We start from the raw sequence: 12,683 nt of genomic DNA, 5'->3' as shown, positions 1-12,683 counted from the left end.
TTGAAATTTAGTTTACCGAAGTAGAGCCAAGGTTTTCTATCTGTATTCCCATGAGCTGCCCGACTGAATTCAATAAGGCTATTCACATTAATAGGTAAAGCAGGATTTGGGACACAGTTCAGAAAAGCCATCAAGCACAAGCTTAGGGCCTGCTGTCCCCCTGGCTCCCTCCTGCTGCTGGCTGCTCCAGGGGCATCAGCTCTGTTAGCTGCTCATGTTCATAGAACTGCAGAATGGCTGGAAGGATCTCAAAGGTCATCCAGTTCCAAGCCCTTTGCTGGGGCAGGGTTGCCAACTGCTAAATCAGGCACTAGATCAGATTGCCCAGAGCCCCATCCAATGTGGCTTTGAGCACCTCCAGGGATGGGATATTCCTGGTCTCCTGCAGATGTGGTGCTTGGAATGGTGCTGTTCAGGCTGAAGGTAGAGCTGCAGCCGACTGGTTTGCCCTTATATTTGGTTTCTGACCTTCTCTAATGCTCTGTGATAATTCATTATCACATAAATTCCCTGCTGTTGTGGGGTGTGCAGATGTTGGCAGTGTGCTGGTATTTTCCTGCTCCATTTGAGCAGCAGGCCTTGAGAAATAGCTCACTGTTGGGCACTGAGGCTGCTTTGGGGCTTGTGTTATAGGCAAAGGCTTGGGACTGCTGCTGTTCACCTTGTGTGGGTTTAATGTCCATGATATGGGTTCCTTTACCGTGAGGGATAAAATTATCCTGGTAGTTTTCCTCACATCCTGACTACGTTTATAGGCACTGAAATAAAGTCTGGCTAGAGACGGGCGCCCAAGGAGCTGTAGCAGAAAAGTAGCTAGGAGATGTAGGGAAGAAAATCAGTGTTTCCATCCTGCAGGGCTCCAGTTCTCTCTGTTCATGGCCTGGAGGTGTGCGGTGGGTCCTGTTGGCTGTCACTGATCTCCAGTGCCCAGTGCTGTGTCTCTAGGTTCACGTCCAGGGAGCACTGCAGATATGACCTTGCTGCTCTACCATGATGGAACATGATGAGACCTGCCAGGTGAGCGCTGTGCTTAATTAACGCCCATTGTCACTGGGGACCTGTAAAACGTTTCCCCAGGAGTTGCAGGAACAGCAGCTCAGTTCAGGTTCTTCCACATGGACCGGCCCGGTTGCTGGTTCTGCAGGGATGTTCTGGTGGCATCTGCTGTGCTGGTGTGAGCCTGGCTGCAGACATCATTTAGTGCAGGGCAGGAGAGCTGTCATTACCAGGAACAAGGCAGGTTTCACGTTCTTCAGTCCAACTTCTTGCGATGTATGCAGTACGAATTGAAGAATGCAGCTGCGTGTTGCCTGAAAAAAAAAGTTCAACAACATTAACTGTGAAACAAATGAGTTAATCCTTTCCTTTCCACAGCACTCTGATATTACACACATCTGCTTTACTTCTGGATTGAAACAACAGGTAGAGCTTCTCCCAGGAATCAGATCCAGCTCACAGAGCTGCAGAAATCAGAAGGTTTTTGAGTTCCATCTTGCAGTCCTAAAGCGAGCAAAATTCCCGTGGGCTCCGTTCCCGTGAACAACATGAAGATCCCAGGAACAAGTCGCTTTCACGCGAGTTTGGAGGGGAGGGAAGCTTTGTGGAGGCCCAGGGCAGTGCTTGCAGGCTGCAGCGCCGTGCATCGCGAGGCCTTTGTCCATTGAGTGCCCTGCTCCCATCCCACCCCTCCCGCGGCTTCGTTAAATTCTCAGATCGTGAGGGCATGTAGGGAACAGCTGCTTATGATCTCTTCACAAGTGCTGGGTCATTGGTAAACAACCATCCCTCCACCCTCCCGAGGAAAAAAAATTATACAAAAAATGTATTCATTTTCCCCGATGATGAAGAGTAATGAAGAGCACGTGCATGCCGCACTAAGAGAGAGAGAAAAAAAATGACAAATTAAATCATGTCTCGTTTGACAACCCTTTAAGTGTAACAGATCTGCACTTGTGCTGTCTGACAGGCATGATTGATACCACGGAGCACTCGTCAATTTTTAAACACACAGACTGAACAAAGAGTCACTTCATCCCAGCGCTTGCAGTTTACAGGCAGCCCAGCGCTGCGCGGGGCGAGCACCCCTTCGTGCGGGCTGTTTGACTTGGCAACACACTGCATCTCTCTGTTTGGACAACTATATTTATTTTTATGATCCTTAAAATATTGTAACCCAGTCAACTCAACAGTCATTTAAGGTAATTTCTGGTCTGAACAGCATCTATTTTCTGGACAATTTTACAATAACGTATGTTTGCTATGGGCCAAATTCTTTGTGTAGGTACCTCTGTTTCTGTGCTTTATTCATAGCTGTTAGCTGGGAAGGCCTCACAGCATCCAGTGATTTCTGAAAAGCTGGAATTTAAACCTCCTGGTTGTTTGGGACTGCGTTGGCCATAGGTGATATTTAGCAAGGTACTCCTTTATTTGCAAGGTCTTTATTTGTGTACAAACAAGCCCAAACCAGAGATGAGCTATTTAGATGATGGTTTTGGATGAAAACTTCAGTCTGAACAGCTCAAAGTGGCAAACGTAAAAGAAGGGGTCTACAGTAAGGGGTCTCCGATTAGTGGTGTTTCCTCTGTTGTGAGCCTCTAAATGCCCTGACAGGCTGGAGGATGATGCCTCGTTGAGTTTTACAGCACTTCCTCCTGAGTTGGTGCAAGTATCTTCTCTGAGATATCATCAAATTCCCTTTCACAGGATGAATCACCCCTTGATGGTGGCAGGACTGCACAGATGTGTTGAACGCCCAATGCAAAAATCTGCTCTGCACACTATTACAGCCAGTGAAGGATTGATTTACTTAGGGCACAGAAGTGGAAGGGAGGGTCTGCGCACCACCACTGTAAATAGACTGGGATGTGTTTAGTCCTTTGGAAGGAAACAGAGGAGTGGAATAACTTTGATTTTTAGGGACTTCAACAATTGGAAGCACTGGTTTGGAGCAATGTCCCGTCCTTCCTCTGCAGGGAGCTCAGAGGCTTCAGGGAGCAGAAGTGACCTCTCTCATTTCCAGGCATTCTCGACTCCACCTTTAAATTTCCATGGCATTATTTATTAGCATGAAAAAGGAATCAGCACATTCTTATGACTTCTAGTGGCTGTTGAGAATCAAATCTGTGGTCTCCAGAAGCCCAAAGCCCTCTTCAGACTGAAGTTTAGGAGGTGCTTACACACACATCACCCACGTCTGTGCAGGGATGAATTCCTTCATCTGGGCTTTCATTCTGGGTGTCCTTACTGTTTGTCCTGGGTGCTTAACTCCATTAAGGGTAGATGCACAACTGTTTATTTAGACCTTTTTAACCTGACAGTTCCAATCAAGCTAATTCATCCGAGAGAGACCAACCATCCTTTTATTTATTTTAAACTATTTTACCAAGGTAACCCAATCCAAGCCATCTCCATATCTAGTTTACAAGAGAAGCCTTGGTGACAACATCTGTCCTGTGTAAAATGTCAAAAAAAGTAAAAATCATAAAGCTATCAGAATTGTTGCTCAGATGCACACACCAAAATGAGCTTCCAGCATCACAGCATACCCAGTGAAGAAGAAAGGTCACAAGGAGGTATTGGGGCCACGAAGCTCTTTGTCAGGCTGCAGTATGCTCAGTGCAATTTGGAACTTGCTCTGGGCAGTGGAATCCATACCTATAGATCTCTGGTAGGAGGTGGGAGAGCTGGTGGTGGGATGTGGCACTGCTGAGCACAGTGCTGTGGCTTTCGTCTTCCTCTTGTGCATTTTGCTTGCAGGTTTTAGGTTGATGATGTATTGCTTTGGAAAAATGGAGTGCTTTAGCAGACGATTTTAAACCGTGCACAGGTTGAAGAACCTGTGGATGAAATGCTTGTTAATGGGCCATAGCAGACTGTCAGTTCCTGATGTAACTGATCAGATACATCAGCAGAAGGTTAAAAGAAAACAAAAAAATGCTGCAAAATTCAGGATCTTGGGACCTTGTAATATCTGAATGGTCAGAGGGGGGTTGTGTCACACTGGTCGATATTTGGATATTAAGCTGCACACATTTCCTCAACTGCACTGGGGGGATTTTACACCTTGCTCATGAAAACATATTTATTTGAAATGAAAATGTGAAGTACTTTTGTTATCCAATAAACCAGGGAAGGTCTGATATGGTTCCACTGTAAGAGGTTCACTTACACCAAAATGACAATTGTAGCACAGCACTAGAAATCCTGCAGCAGTGTGAGATAAGTGGCTGTGAGTGTGACGGCCCTTTGTGGCCCACAGACAGAGGAAAGCTGAGCAGCTCCCATTGCTCAGATGCTTTGGCAGCGCTCGATGGCTCGTCTTGATCCTCACTGATCCCACAAGCTCTTGTATTTCAGGAAGAGGTGGAAGCCTGTGGAATTTATTTGTCACTTGAGCTGGCGATGACCATCAGGAATGAAACCTGTGTAGTCCATTATTACTTGCCATTGTGTTGTGAGTTCTTGTTTAAATTCACTCCTGCACAGTGTGTGGTTTGAAGGGAATTTCATGCTGGTGGAATACTCCTTATCGACAGGCAGAATAACATTTGCTGTGTGTGCACAGAGCAGGCGTGATGTGCATGGCAGGAGCTGCCCTGTGCCTCCTGGTTCAGCTGTGAGCTCCTAGGGCTGCCCCAGCTGTGCCCCGTGGGTAAAGCTGGCAGAAATGCAATGTCCCAACATCTGGGACATCCAGCACACCCTTGAGCCAAGCAACAGTCGCTGATAATATCCCTTTGTTGCTAAAACTGCAAAATGGGTTTAAATTGGAGTGGGAGAGAAAAACCTGCCCAACTGAACCTTCTGATTTCAATGAAACTTGCCAGAAATAAATCTAATGAAAAACACTGTCCACACGTTATAGAAGCCAAACAAACACACCTGAGAAAGCTCTTTAAATGTATTACGACTGAGACTTGTTGTACACAGAAATGAGCCACATCTGCTCTTGGTATTGCACTCACATCCACGTGAAAGGAAAGATTAAAACAAGATACCAACATAAAAATAGATTGATACAGGAGAAGTGAGTGGGAACTCCTGGAAAGAGATTGTTAGATAGTGACTGCTTGGAATTAGTCCAAACCCAATTGCAGCGCAGAGAAATTGGCTTTCTGTTGGGCCGTGTTTTCTGTAATGCAAACCAGTGTGTGCAGGGGGGGATGCGATTGTCATTACAGAGAGCTCCTGCCAGCATAGTAGCGCAGACAGGGGATGGAGCGTTACGTGCTGATGCTTTCCAGGACATCGATCCTGAAGCAGTTCTGCTGGGCTATCAGAGGATGTGAGTTTCTGAAGCACACTTTCCCACAGGGTGTTATCTTGGCAGTACAAGGTTAAGGTCCTTCCCGTCGTACTTCAGAGAAATGCCTCCACCTTCCTGCAGTCTTCAGGTTTCAGCCAGCACTGCTGCTCTTTGAGGATAAAGGAGGGGATTCGTGTTTCAAGGAGCAGGCAGAACAATTGGGAAAGCCACCCCCTGTTTCTGTTACAGCATAATCCCACCTGGGAGAACTGCTCGCTTCTACTTCAAAGCCCGTCAGGTCAGAAGCCCCTCAGAAGGGAGCTGCTGCTGCACGGCTCACACGCAGGGCTGTGCCTGGGGCTTGGTATGGGAGCAGGCAGCTGCTCTGCAGGCTGGGCATCACCCCGGTCCTGCAGTGGGGGATACTGGGTCGCTTGTGGCCATGTAGGGAACTCCAGCATGTTGGCTTAGGATTGTACAGAGGTTGAAAATGAGTTGTCACGTTGCTGAACCCTTACCTTCTCTTCAGATGCATGCAATAACTGAGCTCTCTGTCCCCAGCCATTTGCTGCATGCTGCTGGATAAGGCTGCATTCCGTTGCAGAGGCAGCAGGTGCTGATGGTTGGGTAACTCAATCCAAATATCAATTGAAGCACATCTTAAAAAACACGAGTTACACAAATATAAAGGGGAGTCCACAGAATGCGATTTTCTTCTTTTAGACCTGGAAAGCCTGGTGGTGTCTGTGGTTTTGTAAAAACTTCTCATGCTTTATTTATTTTTATTCCTCTGCTAGCCCTTGGGTAAAGATTACTTTCAAACAAGCTGGTTTACTGTTTGCATAAAGCAGGCTTAAATTCAGTTAGAAATAGACCATTTTTCAAGTAAAATTCCCCAGAAAATAATTACAAGTATTTGGAGGCATTGGGGAAATCATCAGAAAACTTTCTCTTTAAGGCCTGGTGACACCTGGCAATTAAAAATAAAAATCAATTTCTCATTGCAGACCTTCCTCCCTCTCCTTGGGGACAAATTAAACTGAGCTGCCGAAGTTTCAGGCATAGCTCTAAATCCAGCATCCTTTGCTTCTGGGTGGATTCTACATTCTACAAATTATTTCTTCCTGGGAAAGTGTCTCAGATTCGTATTAATGAGGATTCCATGTTTGTGGTTAGGAGAAATTTGGTCTTGTGGCTTAAGCAGCCTCAGGACTCTCATTACACACGAGAGGTTAATAATCTAAACTAGCAGTTAACTAGCTCTGGTCAGCGGAGCATTACTGCTTTTGGCTCACGCTGACTGAGCTTGTCTCCTATCCTCTGCAGTGCCAGAGATGCAGGTGACATGCAGATGAGATGCAGATGAGATGCAGGTGGCCGAGCAAGGCTGCAGCCCAGGTACCCGTCTGTATCAGTAGGAATACATTCCTCTTTTGGGAAAGAGCTGGAAAGAAACAGCGCAGGTATTCCTGACATTGAGCAATTGCTGCTGAAACGAGAGGGCACTCACAAATTAGCTCTATCCTTCTGCACCCTGTGGAAACTTTAGTTTTAATTGCACAGACTCCAAGCAAATTAAAAAGAAGCAACCAAATCAGTTATCAGGCTGAGTTCCTACAGTATCCTGACAGCTGGAGGCCCCAGAGGTCTGGAGGCTCTGCATCACCCCCTGCTTCAGCTGCAAGAAGTAAGGACAGTTTTAATCTGCAAGTGGTCTTTGTGCAGTTATGGATCAAGCTCTGTTCCCAGTGGAAAAAGATAGGGCATGATCAAATATTACAAACTATGGTTCACTTTTTCCAATCTGTGTTATTTCAAGGATACAGTTTATTTAACACAGTGTCTCTTGTTGGAGCATCAATTAGCTCAGAATATCCAGAGAATTACTTGTAGTCTCACTGAATTTTGTCTGAGAACAAGCATATGAGAAACCCAGAATGCTATTCTGTAAAACCCAGCAGAAGCACAGGCTGCCTGGAGAGACGTGTCTGAAAGCTTTCACTGACACAGCACCATATGCTGCCCATGCCATGCCATCCCATCCCATCCCTGCTGCCAGCAGTCAGCACAACGCTGAGAAGCTCAGCCACACGCTCCCAATTTCCTTGCATTGCTGGGTTGATTACCTGCTGGGTTCCATGACAGTGTGATGCTTCACTGCCTGCACTTTGCATGGGACTGCAGTGCTGGGAGCAGGGGCAGCTCCAGGGCTGCTCACAGAAGCAGAAGTGCCCAGGATGCACAGAACCTGCTGGCTGTGCTGCGTGGGCCCATCCTGGAGCCCTCTGTGTATCGGGGAAGCCGTCTCCGCACTGGCAGCTCCCCTTGGGATGAGGTGCCTGGGACTCCAGCCTAGCCATACATCTCTGTCAAAATCTCTATGAATAAATTAACCTTTTTAAAGATTAGTGCACCCTAATACCTCAGGGTTTTTTTCTTGTTTTTTTTTAACAGAACAAATGCTAAAAATGCCTTGACAGACCTTGCTAGGTTTTGTGCTGTGGATCTTCTATGAAGGATTATGCTGGGAATAGTTTTAAAGGCACAGCCAAGTGGTTCAGAAGAGCACTGACTTGTGTCCTCCTTTGGAGCAGGGCATTAATCCGTGGCAAAGCATACGATTATGAGCAGGAAATCTTCATTAGGGCAAATAACAGAAAAAGCTAATGAAAATCCTCATGCATTTCCTTCTCAAACACCTCAAATTCAAACATCTTGCAGTGTTTCACAGCTGTTAGTGCACCAGAGCAGAGAAATTATCTGACTCGAGCAACTTCGAAGACGTTGGTGGCCACAGATGATAGCTCCAAGTTCCAAATTAACCCGTAAGACATTGGGTTCAGAGTCAGCACCCCAGCCTCTGGCTTGAAGCCTTCGGCCTCTTCATCCTCACTCCATCCCATCCTGTGGCAGAAGGGCCGTGGGGTTGTGGACCTGCCCTGCTCCCTGCCACCCGCCGTGGAGCCGAGCTGAGCCTCTGCAGGCACTGGGCAGGGGGGGCCATTCCAGAGATGGCAGGGAGTGTTTTGGTTTTTGATCCTTTTGAGATGAATTATGGGGAGGAAGCTGTCTGCTATCAGAGGAATTAGTCAAATTCCTTGTCAGATGTGCAATCCCATTAAAAATGCATTATCTGTTTTCAAAGCTTAAGTATGGGTGTTGGTTGAGAGTCTTTAAAATATTATTGTAAACTTTCACTGAGAAAAAGTATTCCTGAGTCTTTCATGGAGGCTAATCCCACTTCAACTACCTTAAACCATCAGCTTCTGGGGTGGCCTTCCCAAGCACTGCTAGGCGAGAGCATGCAATCGTTCTGGGAAAATCCTCCTGAAGATGCATGCATTGCTTTCACAACTTTGTTAGCAGCTCTCAGCATTCAGCTGATGTGTTCTCACAATGACTCTGTATCTGCATGCCTCCTCAAATTCTCCCTTTGCTTTTCTGTCTGGAGCACAGAGTTCAAAAAGCCATCTGCAGCCAGGTCTGAATGTGCCCTGCAAAGAGTAAACTCAGAGTACTCAAATGTGCTTAAATGTACCTGCTTGTAAACTGAACAGTGAAAAGTAGGCTGGAGGAACCTCGGTCAAAACTTTGAAGTGTGTATGTGTGAAAGAAAGCCATGTTTTTCTGCAGAGGATGAACAAGATGTCCATGCAACGTTATTCACTTTTTGAAAGACATTCCTTGGGATTCTCCTCTTAAATATATCTGCACCGATGGCACCTGAACTCCAGTCTTTCAGTAACTCCTGGTTGCAGAATCACACACTCTTCCTAGATTTTCTGCTCATATTGATAGGATTTCCAGGAAAATCTCATAGGTTGTTGGTGTCTCTCACTGACTTTCACAACCAGAACGTGCTCCTAGTTGGATTTCCAGTGGCCAGGGCAGATCACCAGCAATGTTTCCTGGCCAGCTGATGCCATTCTGTGGATTATTCACCCAGATTTTGCTCAGGTGAATTACTGGTGCTTGAGAACAATGGCATTTGCACCACCTCTATTTGCAGCACAGCATTTCATTCTTACACTGAACAGTTGAACTCATGAGCTGAACTTCAGAGCGAGGAGGGATGATTTACCATAGCCCAGCTACTTTGTTCACCACTCAGTGCCTCTCATTCTGCACGGTCTCTTTAAACCTGTTGTCACTGCATCATCTGAGCACACAGCTAAAAATGTGCTCATCAGTCTGTGCAATGAAACAGTGTGTTTTAGTGATAAGAAGTCGGGTGCTCATCCTTTCAAAGGAAGGAAGCAACCTCAGCTGGCAGGGGACTCTGCTTGGAGTGACACACACTGACACGCTTTGTGCTGCTTTGTTTTTCTGTCCCATGAGCAGAACTGGCAGAAAACAGGCAAATTCCTCTGCTCTGGCTACAGGCTCTGGCACTGCACGGCCCTGTGTTCCTGCCTGCTGCTCTGTTAGTTTCCATCTCACTGCCAGTGATGGGGCACAGCCTGGCACTTACCTACTGAAGTACCAATACTTATCAGTCGAATTGCCATTAGCTATCGTTGCCCATCCACCTGTTAAAATATTTCTCAGACAACAAGGTATGAAGGCAGCACGCACACATCATAAATATTTGGGAATATGCCTCATATTTGAAAGCCATTAAGGGGCTTTGATTTTCTTTTGGTGGCAGCTGAACTCCCTGGAGATGATCCTGGGACCTGCAAACAAATGCTGCAGATTGAGGTAAATGGTGCGGGAAGGTGAAAAGCAGCTCTGCTTCTGCTCTGGGCAATCCCTGTGGGAATCCAGCCCTCCATTTCTGACTGAGAGTTTCAGGACAGTTTCCCTCTCTCTTCTGATCAAAGCAGAGCACACGTGGTCCTTATGTGTCCAGCAGCCCTGTGCATTGAGTATTGCCTGGTGCAGCTGCACTGCGGCTCATGTTAGTATTCGGAACAGAGATGGTGGTGGCACTTCAACATTTCCTTTGCTAGAATAGATTTATCTCAAAATTTTATGTTATTTCAACAAAGCGGAGTGTTTACCATAAATAGTGGGGCCTGCAGAAAGCTTGTTGCAGCCCTGTTCCTACTGGGAAGCAGCAGTACCTCAAGCCTGAACTAATTTAGGAGGGTATTGGCCATATGATTTTAATATTAACAAGCGCAGCAAGTTTGTGAGTGGGTCGCTGGCCAGTTTCATAGAGAGGGGCACCTGCAATCGATCAACGCGGCTCATGCAACAAGGTGTCGATGCACAGGAGGAATAATAACACGTATCCGGTGTGTACAGGGATCACTCAGCTCGTGGGGAGGTGTGAACATGCAGGAGAAAAGAAAACATTATGGCAAAACATTTCTATTTGTTGGTTTTGGTCAGCAGCAGAGCGACTCTCAGTGATGTGGGAGATGCGGGGCAGGATGGGGCAGGCAGCAGGCAGGTGTGGTGCAGCTGTGGCCCTTTGTGAAGCAGGAGGGTTGCAGTTGCGTGGAGACTGTGAAAGTCTTAAAACAGGCATGGCAAGCACAAGGACCAACCCAAGAGTTGGCAAAGGGATCTGGGACCTTGACTCCCTTGTTCTTAGGGGGCTCAGTGGACGGCCCACATCTTGGACACATCTCACGGTTGGCCATCGTGGTCCTGGCATCGCAGGGAGCCTGAGCTCTGCTGGGAAAGAGCTGGGAAAAACCTCCTGGTCCAGCCTTCCCTGCAGGGTTAGGACGTGGCGGACTGTCACAGAGCTTTGGCTCTGTCTGAAGGGGCACAGGGCACCTCCTGATCTTTCCTTCCCCTCTGACACATCTGGAGCTGCTGTGTCCCACTTTGGCTGCTTTGTCCAACCTTCCCTCTGCTTTATTTATCATGCTGCAAGTCCTGACTTAGCAGAATATGCATGCTCTAATTCAAGTTGCCCATATGTGCTATTGGCAACATGTGCTAGCTTTATTGTCTTACTCGCATGCTTTTCTGCAGATCTGAAATAACACTGATCTTTTTTCTCCCTCCAGATGAAAAAACCCTGAGCCTACACTCGGCCTTGCCAGTCGCTGTTTCCTGTCACTTGCGATGGCCTCTTCCCAGGACGTAAGAAAATAACCTTGTGTATTTTTTACCAATGGTAATCTGTTGTTTTGGCATTCTGTGAATGACTGGTTTCAGGCGATCCTGTCAGTATACCTTGCCAGCAGCCAGGTTTTGGATGTTTGCTTTGGGAACATTTTGTGGTTGAATGGCTGTGTTCCATTCCACATGTAAACATGGGCAAAAACTCATATTTAACAGTTCTAAACAGTTGGACACTGGTCAAAGAGGCTACCCTCCCCCTTCCCTTTAATGCATTGAAATTTTGCATAAAGTACAGTACAATTTAGTAGCTGGAATGTCCAGGTCCTGCCAAATGTATGATTTTGTTTTATTTTATTTTTAAAAATGCTTAGCACAAAGACTGAGCCTTTATTTGGAAGGAGATGTCAGGAAAGCAAAGCTTAATTGAATCTCAGACTGTACAATTGGAGTCATGTCTAAAAGGAAAGCTGTCTTTTCCCTCAGCATGCACTTGAACTGGAGGCCAGTTTCCACTCTCATCTGCATGAGTTTAAACCGCATAACTCTGCATGTGGCTGCGCCAGTGTTGCTTGGGATTAGAACTGGGTCCTCAGCTATTTCAAGCTTTGTTTTTACTTTCTTAGACCTGTGATTGATTACAAGTATGCCAGTCTGGTTTCTTGCCTTGGCCACTCAGAAGAGTCTGGCCCCAGCAGCAGGGCCTGGTGTGCGCTCAGCACTTTCGCAATCCACACCTGTGCTCATGCGGAGATCTCTGCATCCCTTGAGAAACGTTTCCCTGTAGTGTAAGGAGCCTGTGGCAGCCCTTTGCCTATGGGCAGTTCTGTCCTGTGGGCACTTTCGAACCATCTGGTGAAGGCCTCTTCCTCGGCTCCTCAGGTGATGGAACCCATTTTGCACATGGAGCCCCATGTCACAGGGCTGGAGCCTGCCAGCTGCTCCACAGCGCTCTTACATCTCTGGTTCCCAGCACAAGTCATAGAATGGCTTGGGTTGGAAGGGACCTTCAATTCCCCAGTCTGTCCATCAGGCTTTTGTTGCAAAGCTCTGTTGCAGTTCTTGGGGAGGATTTTTGCTGCACAGAAAATATGAAAAACATTCGTCCCACTAGGTCTGATGATGTGAGTGCTGTGCAGAGGGCTGTTTAAAGGGTGCTGAGGATAAAAAGGTCTTTGTTTGGAATCAAACGTAGCTGTGGTCAGAATGGAGAAGGAAGCGGGTCTTTTCCTGCCTCGTGGGTATGGGGCAGAAGATGAATATGTTGGGCTCAGTGTGCTTGGGCTACATTGCCTTATATCCCATATTGTTTGGTCAGAAGCAGCCCCATAAGCACATAGCTCACGCTCCTCTTGCACGCTCACTGTGCACACACACTTGTGCTGCTTCTGTCCTCACACGTGTTTATGATGAACTG

General features: G+C 46.8%; 1 long non-coding RNA gene across 2 annotated transcripts in view; it reads left to right on the top strand.

The window, feature by feature from the left end:
• The window catches only part of LOC125703393 (uncharacterized), a 54,073-nt gene that overhangs the window by 18,929 nt on the left and 22,461 nt on the right, over positions 1-12,683 (top strand). For both annotated transcript variants that reach the window (XR_007380847.1, XR_007380848.1), the window contains exon 2: positions 11,212-11,287. This is a non-coding gene — a long non-coding RNA (uncharacterized LOC125703393). The remainder of the gene's footprint in view (positions 1-11,211; positions 11,288-12,683) is intronic.

Source organism: Lagopus muta, chromosome 21 (genome assembly GCF_023343835.1).
Source record: "Lagopus muta isolate bLagMut1 chromosome 21, bLagMut1 primary, whole genome shotgun sequence".
Taxonomy (NCBI): domain Eukaryota; kingdom Metazoa; phylum Chordata; class Aves; order Galliformes; family Phasianidae; genus Lagopus; species Lagopus muta.
This window is presented reverse-complemented; position numbering and strand designations above follow the sequence as displayed.